Source organism: Neofelis nebulosa, chromosome 5 (assembly GCF_028018385.1).
Source record: "Neofelis nebulosa isolate mNeoNeb1 chromosome 5, mNeoNeb1.pri, whole genome shotgun sequence".
In the NCBI taxonomy this organism is placed as follows: Eukaryota; Metazoa; Chordata; class Mammalia; order Carnivora; family Felidae; genus Neofelis; species Neofelis nebulosa.
The window spans coordinates 83,854,607-83,878,872 of NC_080786.1; the positions used below are offsets into that span (position 1 = coordinate 83,854,607).

Here is a 24,266-nt window from a genome sequence, read left to right on the forward strand (position 1 = left end):
TGGAACTCTCTGATATGCTGAGAGTGGTTTGACATTTAAAATAATGAGATTATTAATTAGAAAAAATATATTACCTTGAAAGTTTTGTAAATTTCCATTCTTGGGATAATGAGTTGAAATTTGAAATATTCCTTTTATGATTCAGTTCATATCTCTGTTTACATTTTATCTCTCTCTCTCTCTCTCAGTGTAGAGCCCTGTTGTTGCAGAAACAGGAAAATACCAATGTACAAAAAACCTCTAAACTTCAAAATCTGTGGTTTTGGTACTCACAGCTGATGTATTTCCAATTTTTTCTTTGCTTCATATGACTATATGAAGTGAGTATATCCTTTTTTAAAAAATTTTTTTTAATGTTTATTTATTTTTGAGAGAGAGACAGAGAGACAGAGAGACAGAGCAGGAGCAGTGGAGGGGCAGAAAGAGAGAGGGAGACACAGAATCAGAAGCCAGCTTCAGGCTCTGAGCTGTTAGCATAGAGCGCAGCGTGGGGCTTGAACTCACAAACTGCAAGATCATGACCTGAGGTGAAGTCAGATGCTTCACCGACTGAGCCACTCAAATGCCCCCAAGTGAGTGTATCCTTTGCCATGTTAGCCTAAATTTATTTTTTAACTCCCTTTTTCTATCTACATGACGTTCAGTAAAATAGAATTAAGAATAAATATATAGTCCGGACAAGTAAAATTTTACTGATCAAATAGTTCCCAAATGAAATTAAATTAAAGATTGGAAGTAAATTTAAAACGTGAATTAGAGGGGCGCCTGGGTGGCTCAGTCGGTTGAGCATCTGACTTTGGCTCAGGTCATGATCTCACAGCTCATGAGTTTGAGTTGCATGTTGGGCTCTGTGCTAACAGCTCAGAACCTGGAGTCTACTTTGGGTTCTGTGTCTCCCTCTCTCTCTCTCTACCCCCCTCCCCACTTATGCTCTGTCTCTTTCTCCCTCAAAAAAAAAATTAAATTTAAAAAAACATGAATGAGAAAGAATCAACACTATCTACATTCTGAATTCCTAGAGAACACAGAGAAGCCCTGCTCATTATATAATCTTATTCCCAGAAAGAATGTCTTTCTTGCATTTTTATATTCTTTCTCACCCATGCAATTCAGAAAACAGTGTACTAGTGCTTACAGATAAAAAAGGAGCAGCTTCTATTAGACTGAAATATATAGTTTTTCCCTGCTAAAAACAACTATAAAAGCTGAATAAAATACACAACCACAGATGTTGCAAAGCACCAGGGAACAACAAAAGCAGCCATGATGTGAAGGGTCATGATGATGGAGAAAAACTTTGGAGGAGACCAACACACAATTTTCCACTGAAGCATTTGATGATTGCCAAGTTGCACATGTGTGGGGAGACCAACCACAAAGCAGCTGCTCAAAATGCTAACCAGAGTGTCTGGTTATTGGATTGGAGAGCATTATGGACTTGATGTTTGTGAACCCCCAAAATTCGTATGTCAAAGCCCTAGGGCTTTGGGGAGGAAATTAGGGTTAGAATAGGTCACGAGGGTAGGGCCCTCGTGATGAGATTAGTGATCTCATCAAAACAGAGAGAGAAATATTTCTTTCTGTTCTTATGATGCACGGAGGAAAGAGCATGTGAAGACAGGAAGATAGGTGTCTGGAAGCCAAGAAGAAAGCCCTCACCTCAGTCCAGCCATGCTAATCCATCCTAATCTCTGACATCCAGCCTTCAGAACCATAAGAAAATAAATCTCTATTGTTTAAAGCACCAAGTCCATGGTATTTTATGATAACAGCCTGAACTGACCAAGACAGAAAGAAAAAAAAATGGGGGGTTAGGGTCTGTCGAAGAGAAGGAGAACTTGAATGTATCCAAGGCTTTTGGTTGGGATAACTGAAGAGTAATGTCCTAGATATCAAGACAAACTAAGAATAGAAAAGCTGTCAAAAAGCCTGAAACGCAACCTCAAAACATATCAAACCCAATTGGACCATGATGCTCTATTTGTTTATGCTATATCTGCCACCCAGAAGAAAATTAAACCTTCCCTGGAGAAAGAGAATATCATGCAGAGATGCAAAGATTTTGTATTTTCTTTATACATAATATTCAGCATTCACTTAAAGTAACAAGGATATAGCAGGCATACCAAGACAAAAAAAAATCATAAAACCAAAAACTCAAAGTTGAGGATGGGGGTCAGGGGTGAACAGAGAAACGACAGACCCTTAGGCTATCTAGAAGTTGGAATTAAGAGAAAAAGACTTCATTGTTTATTGTTATGCAGAATAAAATAGAGGGGGGGGGAAGATAAATTACACAAAAAGATGAATAATTTCTTTGAAACACAGACAAAGTAAGAATGGAAAATAAAGAAAAGACTGTAAAAGAAATGTGAGTCACAGTCAGAAAGTAGTAGTTGCTTTCCCAAGGAAAAAGGAGAGAATGAGGCAAATAATATTTGAACTGACACTAGATGATGTCTAAAAATTTTTCAAACTGATGAAAGATACTGACCCACAGATTGAAGATAGCCTAAAGATTCCGAGCAGGATTTTTAAAAAGTCTCCAGCCCCCACCTGGCATCTACACACATCATAGTAAAACTGCTGAGAACAAATAATATTTTTAAAAAAGATTTTAAAGGGAGGCATAGAAAATAGAACGATCACTTAAAAGAGCAACAAATAGATTGGCAATTGACCTCTCAACAGAAATAGTGAAATCTGGAGAAGAGTGGTAGAACAACTTCAATATACCTAAAGAAAATACTTAGCAATCTATCATTCTATGCTCAGCAAAATTTTTCTTCAAAAGTAGAAGATAAATATATTTCAAGAGAAAAATAGAGACAAAATTTATCACCAGCAGTCTTCACTAACAGAAGTAATATGGAAGTACAGAAATACAGAAGGAAACAAGAATAATGGGAAGAGAAATCATATGAGCAGATTCAAATGAATATTAACTTCACAAAAAGGGTAAAAAGAATTTTTTTTTAAATTTCTTTAATGTTTATTTTTGAGAGAGAGAGACAGAGGGTGAGCAGAGGAGGGGCAGAGAGAGATAGAGACACAAAATCTGCAGCAGGCTCCAGCCTGCTGAGCTGTTAGCACAGAGCCCAAAACAAACCCATGAGCTGGAAGATCATGACCTGAGCCAAGTCAGATGCTTAACCAACTGACCGACCCAGGTGCCCCCTAAAGGGTAAAGTTTCATGAGGCCTAAAAATATATATGTAGGATTAAAATTCATGAAAAAAAATAATGTAAAAGGCAAGAGGAGGAGAAATGAGGTTATAGTTCTAAGGTTCTAACAATTCTGGAGAAGTAGTAAAAAGTAGTAAATTGTTTTAGATTCTAGTAAGGAAATATGCAGTGATATCTAAAAGAATAAGAAAGATATATATAGCTAACCACTTACTGGGGAAAATTATGTTATAATAAAATGTTTGATTAATGAAAAAATGGCAAGAAGATGAAAAAGGAAACTGAAATGAGTCCAATAGAAAATAGAGAATAATTGTGGATTTAAGCCCAAATACATTAATATATTTAATTTTATCCTATACATTAATTACATTCAACATAAATAGACTAAATGCTTTAGTTAAAAGAAAATATTGTTAGAGTAGATTCAAAAAACCATGGTAATATACTATTTATAAGATGAATATTTGAAATACAAATACACAGGTTCAAAGTGAGAAAGAATGGGAAAAGATACACCATATAGACACTAACCAAAAAATCCTGTGAAACACTACTAATGTCTAATAAAAGGAGATTTTATAGACAAAAACATTGCTAGAAACAGATGACAAGACATTACATAATGGTCAAAAGTCAATTCACCAATAAGTTATAACAATTCAAACTTTCATCTATCTGATATTATAGCTTAAATATATAAACCAAAAGTGGAAAGAACTAAAATAAGAACTAGACAAATTTATAATCATAAAGGGAAATTTTAACACATTTCTCTCATCTGATAGAACAAGCAGGCAAGCATAAAATAAGTAAGGGTGTCGAAGATTTAAAAATAATTACAAACTTGGCACAAAAACAGACACTCAGATCAATGGAACAGAATAGAGAACCCAGAAATGGACCCACAAATGTATGGCCAATCTTTGACAAAGCAGGAAAGAATATCCAATGGAATAAAGACTGTCTCTTCAGCAAGTGGTGCTGGGATACACTATACACAAAAATAAACTCAAAATGGATGGAAGACCTAAATGTAAGACAGAAAGCCATCAAAATCCTCAAGGAGAAAGCAGGAAAAAAACCTTTTTGATCTTGGCCGCAGCAACTTCTTACTCAACATGTCTCCAGAGGCAAGGGAAACAAAAACAAAAATGAACTATTGGGACCTCATCAAAATAAAAAACGTCTGCACGGCAAAGGAAACAATCAGCAAAACTGAAAGGCAACCGGCAGAATGGGAGAGGATATGTGCAAATGACATATCAGATAAAGGGTTAGTATCCAAAATCTATAAAGAACTTATCAAACTCAACACCCAAAAAACAAATAATCCAGTGAAGAAATGGGCAAAAGACATGAATAGACACTTCTCCAAAGAAGACATCCAGACGGCAAACTGACACATGAAAAAATGCTCCACATCACTCATCATCAGGGAAATACAAATCAAAACCACGATGAGATACTTCCTTACACCTGTCAGACTGCCTAACATCAACAACTCAGGCAACAACAGATGTTGGTGAGGATACAGAGAAAGAGGATCTCTTTTGCATTGCTGGTGGGAATGCAAGCTGGTGCAGCCACTCTGGAAAACAGTATGGAAGTTCCCCCAAAAATTAAAAACAGAACTACCCTACAACCCAGTAAGTGCACTGCTAGGTATTTATCCAAGGGATACAGGTGTGCTGTTTTGAAGGGACACAGGCACCCCCATGTTTATAGCAGCACTATCAACAATAGCCAAAGTATGGAAAGAGTCCAAATGTCCATTGATGGATGAATGGATAAAGAAGATGGGATATACATACACAATGGAGTATTACTCGGCAATCAAAAAGAATGAAATCTTGCCATTTGCAACTACGTGGATGGAACTAGAGGGTATTATGCTAAGTGAAATTAGTCAGTCAGAGAAAGACAAATATCATATGACTTCACTCATATGAGGACTTTAAGAGACAAAACAGATGAACATAAAGGAAGGGAAACAAAAATAATATAAAAATAAGGAGGGGGACAAAACATAAGCGACTCTTAAATATGGAGAACAAACAGAGGGTTACTGGAAGGATTGTGGGAGGGGGGTGGGCTAAATGGGTAAGGGGCATTAAGGAATCTACTCCTGAAATCATTGTTGCACTATATGCTAATTTGGATGTGAATTTAAAAAATAAAATTAAAAAGAATTATTACAAACTTGACATAATAAAGAGAACACTGCACACTACAGTGACACAATGCACACTCAAGTGTAGTTGGCACATTCACCAGAAGTGATCATATTCTAGGTCATAAGGTAAACTTTGAGAAATTTCAAAGTTTTGAAATCATTCAGAATAGTTCCTCTGACCACAGTTGCACTAATCTATAATTCAGTCCCAGAAAGAGAGCTAGAATCGTCAGCTGCTTGGAAATTGCATAGCACACTTTAAAATAATATGTAAAAATGAAGTAAGAACACATATTTTTAACTAAAAAATAATAAAGGCATGCCATATAAAAACTTACACGCAGTGCTAATTGGGATGCTTATAGGGTTAACTATATATATTAAAGGCTGAAGGTCTGTGTTCCAAGCTTCTATCTTAAGAAACTTGAAAATGAAACAGTAAATTTAACCCAAAGGAAGGAGAAGGAAAAATGTAATAAAGATAAGAGATCAATTAAGTAGAAAATATATGTATAATAGAGAAAATAAGTGTATCCAAAATTTGATTACTTGCAAAGATTAATATCATTAATAATTCATTAATGAAATTGATCAAGAAAAATTGAGAGAACACAAAATTATTAATAAAAGAAGTATAAAAGAGGACATCACTTTAGATGCTACAGATATATAAACAGCATTATGGATATTATAATGGATGCTACAGATATTTAAACAGCATTAAGGATATTATAAACAGCATTATGTCACTGTTTCACAATTTAGATGAGATAGCCAAATTTCTTGATAAATACATCTTGTCCAATATGATCCAGAAAAAATAATATACCTAAAAACTCTTTATCTGTTAAATAAATTGAACCTATTTTTAAAATCCTACCATAAAAGAAAACTTCCAGATCAGATGGCTTTATTGGTGAATTTTTCCAAGTGTTTGGAGAAGAAAAAGCAATCTTACAAAACTCAGACATGCAAAAATTGGTGCATTCTTTCCTATTCTTTATGTGCCAGCATAATGTTGATTCAAGAGCTGGACAAGAATATTACCAGATTGGAAAAATAAAGACCATATGCAAAAATCCTGAGGACAAAAATACAGAATATAGATATATCTTAAAGAACATATTAACAATTGAAATCAACTCCTATATGAAAAAGTATACATCATAATCAAGTAGAGTTTATTGTAGGTATTAAGGATAATGTGACATTAAAAGTCAATTAACATAATTTAGCACACTAATAGAAAAAAAACAAAATTTATATGATCTTATTAGATACAGAAAATTATTTGATAAAACTTATCTTCAATTTATGATAAAAAAAACTATCAGCAAACTAGACATAGAAGGGAACTTCCTTAACCGACAAAGAATATGTTATAAAATGCTTGTAGCAAATATTAAATTTAATGATGAAATATTAAAAACGTTCCCCTTGAGATATAAAACAGCACAAGGATGCTGCTATCACTTCCACTTAACATGGTACCAAAAGTTTTATCCAGGGAAAGACAAGAAAAACATAAAAATTTATATATACCTAATAACATAACTTCAAAATATAGAAAGGAAACTTGATACTACTAGAAGGAAAAATGGGAAAATGCACAATTATAGTTGGTGCTTTTAACATACTTTTCTTAGCAACTAATGGAACAAGTAGATTTTAAAAAATAATAGAATAGTTGGGGCGCCTGGGTGGCGCAGTTGGTTAAGCGTCCGACTTCGGCTCAGGTCATGATCTCGCCGTCCGTGAGTTCGAGCCCCGCGTCGGGCTCTGTGCTGACGGCTCAGAGCCTGGAGCCTGTTTCAGATTCTGTGTCTCCCTCTCTCTCTGCCCCTCCCCTGTTCACGCTCTGTCAATCTCTGTCTCAAAAATAAATAAACGTTAAAAAAAAAAAAATAATAGAATAGAAACGATTTGAACAACATGATTATTTAATCTGACAAAACTGACATTTGTAGAAATTGCATCCATCAACTGAAGATACACATTATTTTTCCATGTGCATGTGACATTCTTACCAGAAAGAGACCATATGTTATGCCCTAAAGCAGGTCTTAACAAATTACAAAGGTTTAAAATTAGGTAGAGTATATTTTTAGACAACAGTAGAGTTATAATGAAAATATGATGTATCAAAATTTGTGTGACAAAGTTAGAAAAATATTTAGAGAGAAATTCATGGTTCTTGATGCATATATTAGAAAAAGATTAAAAATATGTTTTTAGCTTGATAAATTAGGAAAAGAATAGCAAACAAAATAGGGGCACCTGGGTGGTTCAGTCAGTGGAGTGTCCGACTCTCGATTTCAGCTCAGATCATAATCTCATGGTTCGTGATATGGAGCCCTGAGTGGGGGCTCAGTGCTGATAGCTTGGAGCCTGTTTGAGATTCTCTCTCTCCCTCTCTCTCTCTGCCCCTCCCTCACTTGTGTTCTCTCTCTCTCTCTCTCTCTCTCTCTCTCAAAATAAATAAACTTAAAAAATACCTAAACAAAATAGAAGGAAGGAAATAATAAAGATAACAGCAGTAATTGATGAAATAGAAAATAGATGCACAATATGAAAAAAAAGCCAGTAAGTTATTAAAAAAAAATAATGCAACTGATAAACTTCTAACAAGACTGATCAAGAAAAAGGGAGAAAATTCAGGTTACTGATATTAGGAATATAACATGAGGGCATGGTTATAAATCCTACAGATAGTAAAAAATAGTAAAAATATTATGAACAACTTTATGCCAGTTTGACTATTTCATTGAAATACACAAATTCCTTGAAAAATATAACTTGTCAAAACTAACCCAAGAAAAATGAGAACATCTGAATTTTCATATCTGTCAAGAAAATTAAATTCATTTTCAAAAGGTTTCCCACGAAGAAAACTACTAACCCTGATGATTTCTCTGATAAATCTTCCAAACATTTATGAAAGAAATAACAATCCAACTCAGCATCTTCCAGAGAACTGAAAAAGAGGGGATATTTCCTATCTCATTTTAATGCAAGGATATTACAATCAAAGAAATGTACAGCTAATCTCTATTATAAATATAGAAACAAAAATCTTAAGGAAATCATTAGCAAGTTGAGAGAAAAAAGATAATCATAACCTAGTAGGATTTATTTCAGGAATGCAAGGGTAGCTTAACAATAGAAAATCAATCGATGCAATTTACTACATTAATACAATCACAGAAGGAGATTTTAATACATTTTAAGAAATCAATAACTCAGAAAGAAAAAAAAATATTAGCACTGTAGTAATATGAATAATGCATTTAATTAGCTTGATCCAGTACCTATATAGAACTTAGCATCAAATAGAGGACCTGAATTATTTTCAAGTATTCACAAAATATATTTTCCCAAATAATAGCACAATGGGACTCCCAAAAGATTCCAAAGAATTGATATCATACATTGTGCATTCAATTACCAAAAACAAATAAGAAATTAATTGAAAAGTTTTAAAAAAGAAATTTATTCATGGAGCGCTTGGGTGGCTCAGTAGGTTGAGCATCCAACTTTAGCTCAGGTCATGATCTCACAGTTCATGAGTTCAAGCCCCAAATTGGACTCTGTGCTGACAGTTCAGAGCCTGGAGCCTGCTTCAGATTCTGTGTGTGTGTGTCTCTCTCTCTACCTCTTCCTCACTTGTGCTCTGTCTTTCTCTCTCGCTCTCTCTCTTTCTCAAAAACAAATAAACATTAAAAAAATTTAAAAAATAAATAAATTTATTCGAAAGCAAGGCGGAACTTAACAAATGATAAGTTAAAGAAGTAATCATAATTGAAAACACAAAATATTTTGTTTTGAATAAAACAGAGGAATTGCATATAAAATTGTGTGATGCTGTATTTATTTAAACACAATAATGAAAATAAATGGGATAAGGTTTCAAGTCAAAGAGCTGAAAAGAAAAAATTGGGGCAAACAGAGAGAATATAGGAAAAGGATACAAATTAGTGAAATTAGTGAAATAAAGAATAAAAGAGAAATTACCAAAAGTAAAAATCTGATTATTTTGAATAATAAAACAAACAACTCTGAAAAAAATAATTGAGAAGAGAAAGAAAATCACAAATAAATAGTGAAAGAAATATGAAAGGGAAAACATCGCAAATAGAATTGAATTTTTAAGATTCATGAGCAATGAGCAATGAGCAATTCATGAATACCATGAGCAATTTTTGCCAATAAACTAAAAAATTTGAATGAGGTGAAAACTATAAGTAAAAAACAAAACAAAACAAAAACAAGACGTTTAAAAAGTAATAGAATGGAAACCTAAAAATTGGATTAATAGTAAAAAATTATGACAACATAAGGCAGTTATATAGGAGAAATAAATCATCTCTTTCATATGCAAACTGTTTCAGAGAATAGAAAAAAAGAGATAAGTTACTGAACTCATTTTTAAGGCTATAATGATAGTCTAATATTGTTAATGAACACAAATACACAAATTATAGATGATATCATATAAACAATTTAACCCAATACTATGCATGCATATATATTTGAACAAATAAAATTTATTCTAAGGAAAAAAATTCAACATAAAGATTTTATTAATGTACTTTATAAGGTAACAGGTTTAATGGGACTGTAGGGAGATGTGGGTAAAAAGGGAAATTCAGTTTTAAAAATAATGTTTAATTTATTTTATTTTTTTTAAAGATCTGAAGCAACTAAGGCAAAATGTTATTCCATCTAGGTGATGAGTGTAATGCCTTTATTATGTTATCCTCTGCACTTTTCTGATTTTGGAATTTTTCATGTAATTCTCTAGTAGATTACAGCCAAGTTTTCTATGTTAGCAATAGATAAAGCTATTTCTTACTGAAAAAAGCCCATAAAAATCAACCTCCTACTCCTTTGATTTATTCAATTACAGTGGGGCTTTTGCCTTTGCTTATAAAAAAACAAAAGCCATCTGTGTTGCTGTGAAGAAGAAAATCAGATAAACTTCAAAGGTCATGATTGACGTTCTCTAAGGTTTCTTTGTTCTTAACTCTGTTCAGGGATCTGAACTGATGCCTTTCTGGGGGAAGAGCCTATTTTCCATCTGGGAAAGTGCCTCTTTGTGTGGTGTGAGGAAACAGCAGTCCATAGTACCTCAGGCAGCTTGTGAGGTAAGGTGCCCCGGCTTCACGGCGTATAACTCCTGATGCTTTCTCTTTTAATGTAAGTATTTGATTCCATTCGAGGCCACTGGCCTCATTTATAAAGCTGCCTCTGAGCCAGTGTCAGAGAGATTCATCTCCCCATGATCTTCTTTCTCCTGACACACCATCTGTCTCTCTCCTTAGAGAGACACAGAGGAGAAACAGAGGTGGAATTTAATCACCGAGGTCTCTAGGCTACTGAACTCCTGACTTCTAAGCCTTAGCTCAGCTCTTGAATCCCTCTGCTGTGGAAAGGAAGAATCATTTTTACACTTAACTAAAACCGTACTTTTTAAAGACGATCGATTCTTCTTTCCATCCTTGTCATCATCAAATTAAACCAAAATGATGCTGTTGATGATACTTTCAGCAAACACAAGAGTGCTAGACTCCTTCCTGTCTCCAGACTCCCCAGCTTTGTTTACATGACTTGGGTTTCTGCCCTTGACAGGAATCGGCCTGAGGGGGTAGAATAAGGTAGAAGCCTTAGCTTCAGCACAGTGCCTGACTCAGAGTAGGTGTTCAGTATATGGCTTCTAGCCTAGCCCCATTCAAATCCTCTTTGATTAGGAGGAAACCACAAAAGGCAGGATAGAGGATTTGTTCCAGGGTCACTGAGGGATTTTGGAGGAGGAGAGTCGACTTTGAATTGTCTCCATGGTAGTTTTAGAAGGATCTGGGTAATGTTGCCCTTAGATCAGAGAGAAGAAATCCTGCCTTGAGCCTTAGAGTAGGCGTAGGCAAAGCTTTTTTTGTAAAGGGCAAAATAGTAAATATTTTGGGATTTGTGGGCCACGTAGAGTCTCTACCACATACTCTTTCTTTGTAATTTTTACAAGCTTTTAAAACCACGAAACTATCCTTAGCTTTAAAGCCATACAAAAACAAGTTGTGGGCTGTATTTGACCCACAGGCCATAGTTCACTCATCCTGGCCACCAACCTGTGTGAGATTCTCTAGGGCCAGGGAGGGGCCAGAGGATATTGTCTAAGGGGAGAGAGGTGAGGGCACAGCTTGATGTGATGGCCGATGTCCACATAAATGTTTGTGAAGCTGTGTGTGGTTAAAGGTCCACACTGCATGGGAAGAGATGAGGCGGGCTGTGGGGGAGGGTCTTGCAGCCAGTTCTCCACATGCTATCTTGCTCTGATGTAGAACTCCAGAGTGAGAATTTTAAATTTAAAACTAGACTTCATGTGGGGCACCTGGGTGGCTCAGTCAGTTAAGCATCTGACTTCGGCTCAGGTCATGATCTCATGGTTCATGAGTTGGAGCGCCACATCGGGCTCTGTGCTAACAACTCAGAGCCTAGAGCCTGCTTCAGATTCTGTGTCTCCTTCTTTTTCTCTGCCCCTGCCCACTTATGTGCTCTCTTCCCCCCCCACCTTCTCTCTCTCAAAAATAAATAAACTTAAAAAAAAACAAAACTAGACCTCATGTAATGTGGATACATTTGTCAACAATATAGATTCCCATTTTGCTGAATAGTCTGTGAGCCTAAATTGGGAACTTCTAACAAATTTAGACCTAGGGTACATGGGCTGCTATTTACATTCTTACTCAAGGCCTCACAAATGTAGAGAGCAAATCTGTCCTAGATTACCCAGTGCTCTCTCTTTGAAAACACAAAAACACAAAACAAAACAGAAAACCACCAGTTCCTAAGTATGTCCCTAATAAACCTGTTACTGATAGGCAGTCCCAGCAGATTTTCCTTTGCATAAGTCACATCCAACCAGAAAGGCTAAGAACTGAGCCAGCATCCAGGCTTTATACCTCTGTCTCACTAGTCCCACCTTGATACAGACAATCTACAGAGTCAGCACTGCCCGGTCCCCTAGCTCAGTGCACAAACTCAAATGCCTGCGAGGGTCTGGGTAATTAAATGAAAGAGGCAGATCAGGTGCCAGAAAAGAGTACACACTAAAAGAAGGAAAGGCCCTTCTAGACAGGACAGCCACCACTCACCTCTGGTGACCGCTGTCATGGAAGAATGCTGACCCAGTGTTGCCAAAGTTCTAATTAAAAACAAAAGAGTGGGGGGCAGGAAATCTGAGTTTCCATATAAAATCTCAAACTTTTAAACATTTGGGAACTAATTTAAAATCTTTAAAAAAATCCATGTTGGTCAAGAAAACGTGTCTGTGGGGCTGCATTTAGTCCATGGAAGGACAGTTTGCTACTTGTGCTCTAATTCTTTCTAACTGAATATGAGGTGTCCTCAGAGTGGAAGCCCCTTTCCTGTTTGTATTTATCCAGAGTGTAACCTCCACATACATGCTCTGGGCACTATGGAAATAATGCAAAGAGCACGTGATTGTGAGTCAGGAGACCTGGCCTCTGCGTCCTGAATTGCCTTCCCTATTCTGTGAGATTTGGAGCAAGCTTATTATCATAGTCCTTTGTTCCCTCAGCTGGGAGAATTAGCTAGATAATATTTTAGTTCCCTTCCAACTTGCATATTTTAGGTTTTTTAACATTGTAATCAGAGACGTGACCTAAGTAAACTTGGTATAACATTGTATCACCACAAAAGTTATTATAAACCTGTAATCTGTTTCTATTTTTTCAGATCTATACATGGCAATAGGAATTTATTAAAAATGTGAGTTTTCAAGGCATTTGCAACACAATATTATTTTTATTGAGTGTCAATAGGAAATACTACCTTTATGTTCTTATTTCACACATATGAAATATCCTTTAATATAAGCAGTCTTTAGTGCCCAGAAAACATTATCATTATCCTATTTTTTTTTCTGTCTGATGAGGAAAATGCCCTAAGGATACACAACAGGTAAATTATGACAGTTCATATTTTGTTTCTTGTATTTTGTCCTTGAAAGTAACCCATGCACAACACCTCCTGATTTCTCTGCTTCTAGAATAAATTGTTGAGTTTCAAGTGATCCTGCAAGTGTAATGGGGTTGATTATATTTACGAAAATGTGGTAATGCATCACAGGGGATGCTGCCACACTTTTCCCAACAAAGGAGGAGGCACAAGGTACATTTTTAAAATTCTGAGCTAAGTGCCAGGAGACGCCAGAGAACACCTTTTGAGATAAGAGATTTTAGCAGACACACGCGAGGCCAGTTTCTGTCAGTTATGAGTGATGTCACGAGCTAGTTTTTTTCCAAGGAATATTTTTCTAAAAGCAAGTTATTGAGATATAATTTATACCTCATAAAAGTATCCCATTTTTAAATGTACACTTTAATAAATTTTAGTATATTTACAGAGCTGTCTAACCATCACCAAAATCAAATTTTACAACATTTCCAGCAACCAAAAGAGAAACCTCATGCCCATTCACAGTTACTCCCCATTCCCAGCTGCAGTCCTAGGCCAACCACAAATCTACTTTCTGTCTCTCTATATATGCTTTTTCTTGACATGCTATATAAATGACATCATATATTATATGTTCTTTTGTGTTTGGCTTCTTTCACTTAGCATAATATTTTTGAGGTTCAGCCATTTGAACTACCCTATTCCTTTTTAATACTGAATAGTGTTCGTGGATATAGTACCATGTGTTGTTCATCCACTCATCAGTCAAGGGACATTTGGGTTGTTTCCACTTGTTGGCTCTTGAGAATCATGTTGTGAACATACATGTCCAAATCTTTGTGTGAGAGAAGTCATTCCTGACTTGATAAAAACCTAAGGTTTGCAGCCACACTGCCCTTTTTGGCCATGATGTAATAAATTTGAGGGAAATCAATAGACATCCATGTAACATCGCTCTCACCCACTTGCATCCTGTTTTGCAAAACTGAATTCCCAGAAATCACACAGGGAATTTAGAGGAAACTTGCAGGTGGTCATGGGAGTTTGCCAGGCGCATGAACGTCGTTTCTCAAGTGTGTTGTAGAAGGAAAAGGCTCTAGTCTATCACTAACTCTGCTACACCCGTTTCTTTCTTCCTTCCTTCCTTCCTTTCTTTCTTTCTTTCTTTCTTTCTTTCTTTTCTTTCTTTCTTTCTTCTTTCTTTCTTTTCTTTCTTTCTATATGAAATTTATTGTCAAATTGGTTTCCATACAACACTCAGTGCTCATCCCAATAGGTGTCCTCCTCCATACCCATCACCCACCCTCCCCTCCCTCCCACTCCCCATCAGCCCTCAGATTGTTCTTAGTTTTCAAGAGTCTTTTATGGTTTGGCTCCCTCCCTCTCCAACATTTTTTTTTCTCCTTCCCCTCCCCCATGGTCTTCTGTTAAGTTTCTCAGGATCCACATAAGAGTGAAGACATATGGTATCTGTCTTTCTTTGCATGACATATTTCACTTAGCATAACACTCTCCATTTCCATCCACATTGCTAAAAAAGGCCATGTTTCATTCTTTCTCATTGCCAAGTAGTATGCCATTGTGTATATAAACCACAATTTCTTTATCCTTTCATCAGTTGATGGACATTTAAGCTCTTTCCATAATTTGGCTATTGTTGAGAGTGCTGCTAGAAACATTGGGGTATACAAGTGCCCCTATGCATCATCAGCACTCCTGTATCTCTTGGGTAAATTCCTAGCAGTGCTATTGCTGGGTCATAGGGTAGATCTACTTTTAATTTTTTGAGGAACCTCCTCACTGTTTTCCAGAGCGGCTGCACCAGTTTGCACTCCCACCAACAGTGCAAGAGGGTTTCCATTTCTCCACATCCTCTCCAGCATCTATAGTCTCCTGATTTGTTCATTTTAGCCACTCTGACTGGTGTGAGGAGTTATCTGAGTGTGGTTTTGATTTGTATTTCCCTGATGAGGAGTGACGTTGAGCATCTTTTCATGTGCCTGTGGGCATCTGGATGTCTTCTTTAGAAAAGTGTCTATTCGTGTCTTCTGCCCATTTCTCACTGGGTTATTTGTTTTTCAGGTGTGGAGTTTGGTGAGCTCTTTATAGATTTTGGATACTAGCCCTTTGTCCGATATGTCATTTGCAAATATCTTTTCCCATTCCGTTGGTTGCCGTTTAGTTTTGTTGATTGCTTCCTTTGCAGTGCAGAAGCTTTTTATCTTCATGAGGTCCCAATAGTTCATCTTTGCTTTTAATTCCCTTGCCTTTGGAGATGTGTCAAGTAAGAAATAGCTGCAGCTGAGGTCAGAGAGGTTTTTTTCCTGCTTTCTCCTCTAGGGTTTTGATGGTTTCCTGTCTCACATTCAGGTCCTTCATCCATTTTGAGTTTATCTTTGTGAATGGTATAAAAAAGTGGTCTAGTTTCAACCTTCTGCATGTTGCTGTCCAGTTCTCCCAGCACCATTTGTTAATGAGACTTTTTTCCACTGGATATTCTTCCCTGCTTTGTCAAAGATTAGTTGACCATGCATTTGTGCTGCACCCATTTCTGCAGGGTTTGTTTCTGAAGGGACAAGGGGATGTTTCAGTGGACCCTACAAGGGAAAGGCCTTGGGCCCCAAGTTTCTTTGTTTCATTCAAAACCAGCTCTTTCTACTACCTGTATTTTCTCTTTCTGTATGCTCAAGGGAGCTAGCATTCTGGTCTCTTCTTTCCAAAGATAATACCTAGAGATTCCTCTGTCAACCTTCCAGGCCCACCCTCGCCCAGAGACAGTGGTGGAACAGTACCAGCTTTACTCCCTCTACCCATAACTTAAGGGCTTTATTACTAACCCCTAGGAGTGAACAGAATGAAGAACAAAGCATCATGGGGCAGTGGCAAAACTTCCTCAGACCTCAGAGTTATTCCCTGATCTACAGTGAAATAGAGGGAATCCACTTCCTGTGCTATTTTGAAGTATCCTTGGAGGCTCAGGCAATCAGTCTTTCCTGAGGTGGTGTCTGGCCAGTGTCCTCATTCTTACTCCCTTTTCCTGGAAGTGGAATATCGCCCTCTCCTCCCATTGTTCTTTCAGCCTTTTACTTCCTAATAATTCCTCTCTTTTAGCACTTAAGACTGAAGAAGATAGAAGTAAGGCAGATGTGGGAATCAGTCTGAGATTTCTCACCTCGAATGGATTTTTAGGATCCTAAACCCCACTCCTCTGGCTTTATTGTTCCCCCTGCCCATCTCTGCTACCTCTCTGGTGAAATGTAGGAAAAATCAAATAAGGTCATTCTCTGACTGCAATACAAACATCTTTGCCCATCTGGTTAGCAGCCTATATTGTGAATGTTGCTCGAGGTTACAGTGATTTTTTTTTTTGCAGTGATTTGAAAAGCTCAGACTGTCCCCTCCGAAGTCCTTTATTAGGAAGGCTTTGAGCAAATACTGAGTACAGCCCTGATGATATGCGGTGTCTGGGGTCACTGCCCGTTGTTTCTACCCTGTACTCCAAGTCATTCTAGGCACAACACACAAATCAGAGATTTCTCTTTGCCTTGAAGAACATCAACCTGCAAACTTTCCAGATATTAATGGTCATAGTGACATCTTTAATAGGGCAGAGAAGCCAGTTAACTAAGTATATTTGACATGGCAGATTGGATTTCTTTTAAATCTAAACCCAGACCGTAGGAAGAGATTTTACAGTACTATTATCTGATTATGATACAATGGCATCAGCAGAGAGGTTTTATGGTTCCTCCTCTCTTTTTTCTTATTCATTTAATTATAGTTCTTTGGTTCTTTTTTCAGCCTGATCTGAGTTTGAACCTTGGCTCTACTTAGCTGCTGCATAACCCCTCTAAGATTCACTAATAAATAGGGTAGCCAGCTGTCGTCCCATTTGCTAAGGACTGAGGGGTTTACTGGGACATGGGACTTTTTGTACTAAAAGTGGGAGTAACCAGGATGAATTGGTCACACTATTTTAAGGGTTGCCAGGTAGGCTTAAATAATACCTACCTGAAGGTTGCTGTGAAGATTCTGAGTGAGAAGAAGGCCTAATCAAAATAAAATTTAAATAAATGAAAAATATTTGTATTCGGTTCATTTCAACAGTATTCTTAATTGGTTTTGTCTCCACTTGATATCTGCTTCATTTGTTGAATCAGACCTTCCAGAAAACCAGAATCAAATAGGTACGGATTGGTGCTCTACCTCCTCCCCCTCCTCCTCCTCCTCCTCCTTCTTCTTTAGTGAAGTGTTTTTTTTTTAATATGGAAAAATATACATAACATGAAATTTATCATCTTAACCTTTTAAACTTTATAGGTCAGTAAGTTAAGTACATTCACATCATTGTGTAGCCAATTTCCAGAACTTTTTCCATTTGAGTTGAAATTTTGTGAACCACAGCTCTTCATTCCCTCTTCCCACTGGCCTCTGGAGGCTACCATCCTACTCTTTGTCTCTGTGATTTGACTCTAGGTCACACGGTATTTGCCCTTTTGTGATGGCTTATTCCACTTAACGTAGTGTCCTCAGGTTTCATCCATGTTGTAGAATGTGTCAGAATCTCCTTTTCAAGACTGAATAATATTCCATTTTAAATGTATGTACCACATTTTGTTTATCCATCCCTCCATTAGTGGATGCGTGTTCCCACTTTCCAGCTATTGTGAATAAAGCTGCAATGGACATGGGTCTGCAAATATCTACCCACAAGTAGAATTCTTGGGTGAGTTAGTACTTCTTAAGCTTTAATGCACATACAAATAACTTTGGAATATTGTTGAGCTGCAGATTCTTATTTAGGAGTTCTGAAGAAAGACCTGAGTTTTCAGAGCTGCCAGGTAATGTCAATGCTGCTGGTGGGCATGCCACTTTGAAGTACAAGAGCATAGAGAAAAGTGAACTAACTTAGGTGTGAGGTCTGACCATTGGTAAGTTACCTAATTCTCTGGGTCTGATAGGCCATTTTCAAAAAGGGGGGTTGGACTAGATGACTTCTAAGGTCATTTCCTTCTCTGATATTCTGTGTTGTCATGTCTACTTAGGAGAAGTTTATTTCCTCCTACACTGCTTGTGATGGAATATATGGAAACCAGTAACTCCTGTGTTGCAGAACTGGAAGGATTGCCTGCAGGTTTGGAGAGCCATGAAAATTAGACCAATAAATCTAAGAGATCAATAGATCTAGAAATTATCAGAACATTGATCAAATGAGGGTAAATAGACTTGCATAGAAAGTGAAGCCTTCTCCTCAACTCATAAGTAGGTCCCTATTTATGGAAGTATTCATCAACTCTTATGGCAGCAATAGTACTAGTCTTTTATATTTCTATTTAAAAGAAGAGGAAGCAGAGAAATTTCATAGTAAACAAAGGAAAAAAAACTTTGTTGAAATGATATTAAAAGGAGAGTGCTTTTAGTTACACAGAATTTGACTCAAGGACAAGGAAGGTGGAAGGGAAATGAACAGAAGGCCAGAGCAGCAGTGTGCTGGTAACAGTTCACGGTCAGCTGGGGAGGGACACCCTGATTTGTAGTATTGGCCAATGTGTACATGCTCCTATGTGACCACTCAGTCTACTAATGTGATACTAACTGGCTAGGAAACTTTCTGAAATTTTGACAGTTTTCTTGAGCTGGTACAAGCCAGCTATAGCACACCACAGAAGAGTTAAGTTTCCTATAATTGAGTTCTTGGGATTAGATAAAAGAAACTGTTCCAATAATCTCTTCTTTCCCTCTATTGCAATGGGTTTCAGCTCTAGCTGCATATTAAAATCATCATGGCAACATTTTCACAAACACCAATGGTCAGGCCTCCCAACTCAATTAAGTCAGAAATTCTTGGGATGGCGGCACAGGCACTGCAAAGGTTTTAATGGGGAGCTAGGGACGAAAGCAGCAACATCCTGCTATCGATGCCATGCCATCAAATGATCTCATTAAATTCAGTATCTCGGGTTCTTCCTCCTGCCAGGAGAGTATTAACAGAGCCAAAGAGTAAAATCTGTAGAGGTGAATGATGCTTTCCCAATCTATCAGCTCAATTTTGTGTAGGCTACAGGGATTTCAAACCCACTGAAGGATGTAATATCTGGATTAAGCCATGGCTGATCAAATGTGCTTGGCCAGGCTGTCAACATTATTTTCAGGCTGAGCAACCAATAGGAACCTGCAGGCCAAAAAAGGTAAGACCTGAAGAGGCTGGTGGCAGTTTTATGTCCATGGAATGTCTACTGGGATTGTCAAGTGAGAGGGGAGGACAAAAGGAGGCTGTGATTAAAGAGGTGGAATTCACAATGACAAATTCTAGAAATCTGTTGCATTCAGGAAATGATTTGGAACTGAGTGGGGGGTGCTAGGGAATAGAGTGAAGGATCACTGGAGTAATAGGGTCATCCAAGGCCAGAGAAGTCGATGGAACAAAGGATGTATGAGTGGTGGGCATGGCAGGGGATTGGGTGGAGGAAGGAAGAGGGTGAGAAAAAGAATGATGATACAGTTTGCAGTAAGCATCTACCAGGTGCCAGGTACATCAGGAGGCACTTTGTATTTTCTCATTCAATTCTCGAATCAATCTTATGAAGTAGTGACTATTATTATCATTTCTGTTTTATAATCGAGAGACTGAGGTTTAGGAGGTTGAGTATCTTACCCAAACGTGATTATATGTTAAAACTGTAAGTTCTTTCCAAAATCAAGTCTCCTGACTCCAGAATCCACTCTTTGAAACCTCCCGCACCACTGCCATTTGTTGAACATCGATCATGTACTTGCCATTGTGCTAGGTGGATTATGTCATTGAAATCCTACAAAAATTCCAAAATTTTGTTGTCCTCATTTATCAGAAAGGGAACTGAGGCAGCAGTTAAGTGACTTCCCATGGTTAAAATAAATAGAAATAGTGCTGATATTCAAAGTTAATCATGGCTTTAAAGACGATGTTGAATCCAAAAGTCCTGGTGACAAAGTTTTTGAGAGTTTAAGAGAATGCCACAAAGGTCAGTAGATGATTGTGTTAAAATGGGAAATCTGTGTTTAAAAAATGGATAGTATTGCTTTCAAACAGGGGGAGCTGTCATGGAAATACCATTATTTGTCTGTTGACCCTACACTTTTACTCACCTGAAGACTCTGAAGATCTGAAAACCTCTAAGTTCTTTCTCTGAAGTTCTCTGTTCTCTAGTACTCTGCTTTTTGCACCCTAGCAACCTTAGCCTTCCTAGAATCCCAGCCCAGAAAGTTCATGAGACTCTACCTGGATTCACCCACCAGTGCTACAGTCTGGAAACTCTTTCTGGGTTGTAAGATGGGGCCATCACAGGGCTCATCTAATTTGTTTTTTCCCATTCTCAGGAATCACTGTCCTTGGTTGCCTGATGTCTAATTACTTGAAAACCATTGCTTCACTTCTTGTACATATTTTTTCCTTTTTCCCCCTTTTTTCCTTTAAAAAAACCTTTAAAAAATTTATTTATTTATTTATTTATTTATTTATTTATTTATTTATTTATTTTAAGAGACAGGGAGGGGCAGAGAGAGAGGGAGAGAGAGAGAATCCCAAGCAGGCTCCCTACTGTCAGTGCAGAGCCCCATACATGGCTCAAATCCATAAACTGTGAAATCACGACCTGAGTCAAAATCAACAGTTGGTCGCTTACCCCACTGAGCCACCCAGGTGCCCCTTTCTTTCTTTTTTTTTTTTCTAGGAAAAATAATAAACTGGTTTCTATTATTTCATCTTGGATGTTAGCAAAGGTCCTCTCAATATGTACTGGATCAGAATTGGATCTTCTCTAACTTTCCAGCTAAGTCTCAGTTAAGCAACCAAATGACAGCGTTTTCATCCCTGGGGCTTCTCACAATCTTACAGTTTGGTTGAAAGTAATTTTGTTACACAAGCCCCCTGTTCTAAGGTGAGTATGTGTCTGTGAAGGCTCTTCGTTCTGACTGCTCACATGTTGCTTGTAAGTGGTTATGCTTTCTGCCTTGTGTCTGGTACAGCAACAGGATCTACTCAGCATCAGACTGTGAGTACATGGTCACTGCCTAGTGACTGTGTTCCTGTCCTAGTTTCTAGTTCTAGTTCCAGTCCTGCCTTTAATAAACAGCCTGATCTTCGACATTTTCCTTTGCCTCTCTCAGCCTCAGATTTCTCATTTATAAAATGGCTTGGGATTGGGTGGAGTAATAGACTTGAATTTCCTTCCAAGAATAAGATCCCTTATTTCTAATGTGTGTCATGTCTCAATCATTTTGTTGTAGGTTCTGAAAAAATGAGGACCCCAGTCATCTAAATACTCTTATCTGCTGTGAGCCCAGGCTGACAGTTTTTGAAGGACGCTGGGTGATTCAATCCATCCTTGTTTCCTGTACTCTCTTCTGCTGTCTGCAAGGAATTGTGGTTTATGGCAGCTTTTATCACCATGGTCCTCTGGGGACAGAAACAGGAGAGGCCAGAGTTAGCAGGAAGGATCTCTTTTGTGGCTTGCTTCATTGAGAGTGACGGGCTCTCCATTTGTCTTTGTTGAAAGAGCCAATCAGCAGGCTTAGGACCCTGGGTTTGTTCACATTCTTCCTTGGCTGATTGGTGATTCATAGAGTCCATTAAAATGCCTAGATGACCGAGAGCTCAATTTTCCCAGATGAAGCCTATTTGGCAGCGAAGAGGCTATTTCTCCCCTTTAGCAACCACTGAAGAGTCTGCATTTGTAGCCTTGGGGGAAGTACATCTCAGCACACTATATTAACCTCTCTGGCACTGCCTGGTGGCCCAAGTCCAGCAGCTAGCCAGCCAGCATTAGGGTTTATGATTGCTCAGGCATTGGTAAGTGACCATGCTGACGGTGCAACAGTGCTTATTACTTCTAGGCTCTCTAGGAGAACACGTGACAGCTATTTGTTGTGGGTCTTTTTCCCACAGGTTGGAAATCTGGGCAACTATATGCTTTCTTTTTCTAATATATGGTTAGAAGTATAGTGAGGTGATTTCTAAAACATGAAGGTTACAAATTTATAGATCAGTGGGGTTTTCTGGTTTTTCCATTTTCTAAACAGTGAGACTGTGGGCATAGTATGGTCTTGATGATGGGTCTACCTCACCCCAAATTCACGGTTGTGAATGTGCTATGAACCTGTAAAGTCCTCGTGTGAGTGATCAGTGTTACTGCTGACTTCCCTGCTTTGCTATATTCCCTAGTTTCTGATTCTGCTAACAAAGAATTTTCATTTTATTATCTTACCATGCCTGGTGCCATATTCAACTCCATTTCTTGATGTTGATTTGATTTCCCCCCCTTCTCTGACATTTCCACCCCTGTCACCTCAGGGCTTCGGCTTTAACCTCTCCTTTCTGCCTCTTCTCTGCCTCCATGTAGACAACTCCATCCATCTGTAGAGAGATGGCTTCTGAGAGCCCCCCACTCCATTGTTCTCTCTTGCTCAGCTGTCACTTGCACAAGAACACCAGTTTCTGGTCTGTCACTGCTGACTTGTTAACAGCTCAATTCTAGCCACATACTGACAACAGCAATAGCTGTTGTTACCTGAGCCCCAACCATGGATCAGATCCATGTGTACCTTCCCTCTAAACCTTACAAACAACACTGTGGGATAGGTACTCTGAGTATAGTCATTGCATAAACCAAAAAACAAAAGCTCGGGAAAATTAAGTAACTTTCCTTAGGACACAGAGTTAGTAAACAGCAGAGCCAGAATTCAAGCCAGATTCCATTAGCTTCCAGAGCTTACTGGACTTCCAAAGTGTTTCTGGAGGTGGACATTTTGTATCTCACAGATTAGTAACCAATTATCTACACCATGGTAAATAAGAGTGGGCCAGGGAGAAGGAATTGTAACTAAGAAATATCTTCATAGGGGCGCCTAAGTGGCTCAGTTGGTTGATCGGTTGATCAACCGACTCTTGGTTTAGGATCAGGTCATGATCTCGTGGTTTCTTGAGTTTGAGCCCTGCTTTCCTGCTTGGGATTCTCTGTCTCCCTCTCTTGCTGCCCCTCCCCAACTCATGCTGTCTCTGTCTCTCACAAAATAAATAAACTTTAAAAAATAAAATAAATATTAAAAAATAAAGAAGTATCTTCGTAATAAAGGTAAAACTATTTTCTGAACAAAGATAGGCAGGCCTAAGGAGAATGTTCTGTATAGTGAAGACAAACTGGGATTTACTTCACTTATTTTCGGCATAGTTCTCACCTATTTAAACATAAAGTAAATCCTAACAGAATGTCACTGGCTTCTGTGAGCAAGGCCAACAGTGTGGAGCCTGCTAGGGATTCTCACTTTCCCTCTCTCTCTCTCTGCCCCTCCCCTGTTTGTACTCTCTCCCTGAAAAGAAATAAATAGATGTTAAAAAAAATATATGTACATAATCAGATGAAAATAGTGCTGTATATGGGACACACAATATCATTCAACAAAGGATACTAATTCAATCATGTTTCAGCAGAAGGTACAGAAAATTTTGGGTGAAAATCCACAAATACAGGAAAGATTTCATCATTTAAATAACAATCACTAAGTAACTTGGTCAAGACACTGAAACCCTGTGACTTTGATGGCATGTTTTCTGTTCAATAATTCAAGTAGACTTTAACCTCTATTCTAAATTTTGTATATACATGAAGTGTCTCAGAAATACGCTATTAATAGAGCAAGGGCAATGATAATGAAATCTACATAACTATATTTTTATGGCACCTTTCACAAAGGCATTTTTGTTTTCTTAGAGGAGTGATTATTCAGTCTATTTTGGAATAGGTCAAACTCTCTTCACCAAAGGGCTTCCAGAGGTGAACTCCTCAGTGGAAAAGTTCTGATAAAACTGTTTCTTTTTGACATAACTTTGACATTATGTTATAACCTTGATTCCTAATGCCACAGGACAAAATTTGCTGAAGAAGGTAAAATGTTTAAT

General features: G+C 37.7%; 1 long non-coding RNA gene across 1 annotated transcript in view; it reads left to right on the forward strand.

The window, feature by feature from the left end:
• Positions 1–10,395: 10,395 nt before the first annotated feature.
• Positions 10,396–24,266, forward strand: part of LOC131512336 (uncharacterized) — a 62,944-nt gene continuing 49,073 nt past the window's right edge. The window contains exon 1 of the long non-coding RNA XR_009262093.1: positions 10,396–10,506. This is a non-coding gene — a long non-coding RNA (uncharacterized LOC131512336). The remainder of the gene's footprint in view (positions 10,507–24,266) is intronic.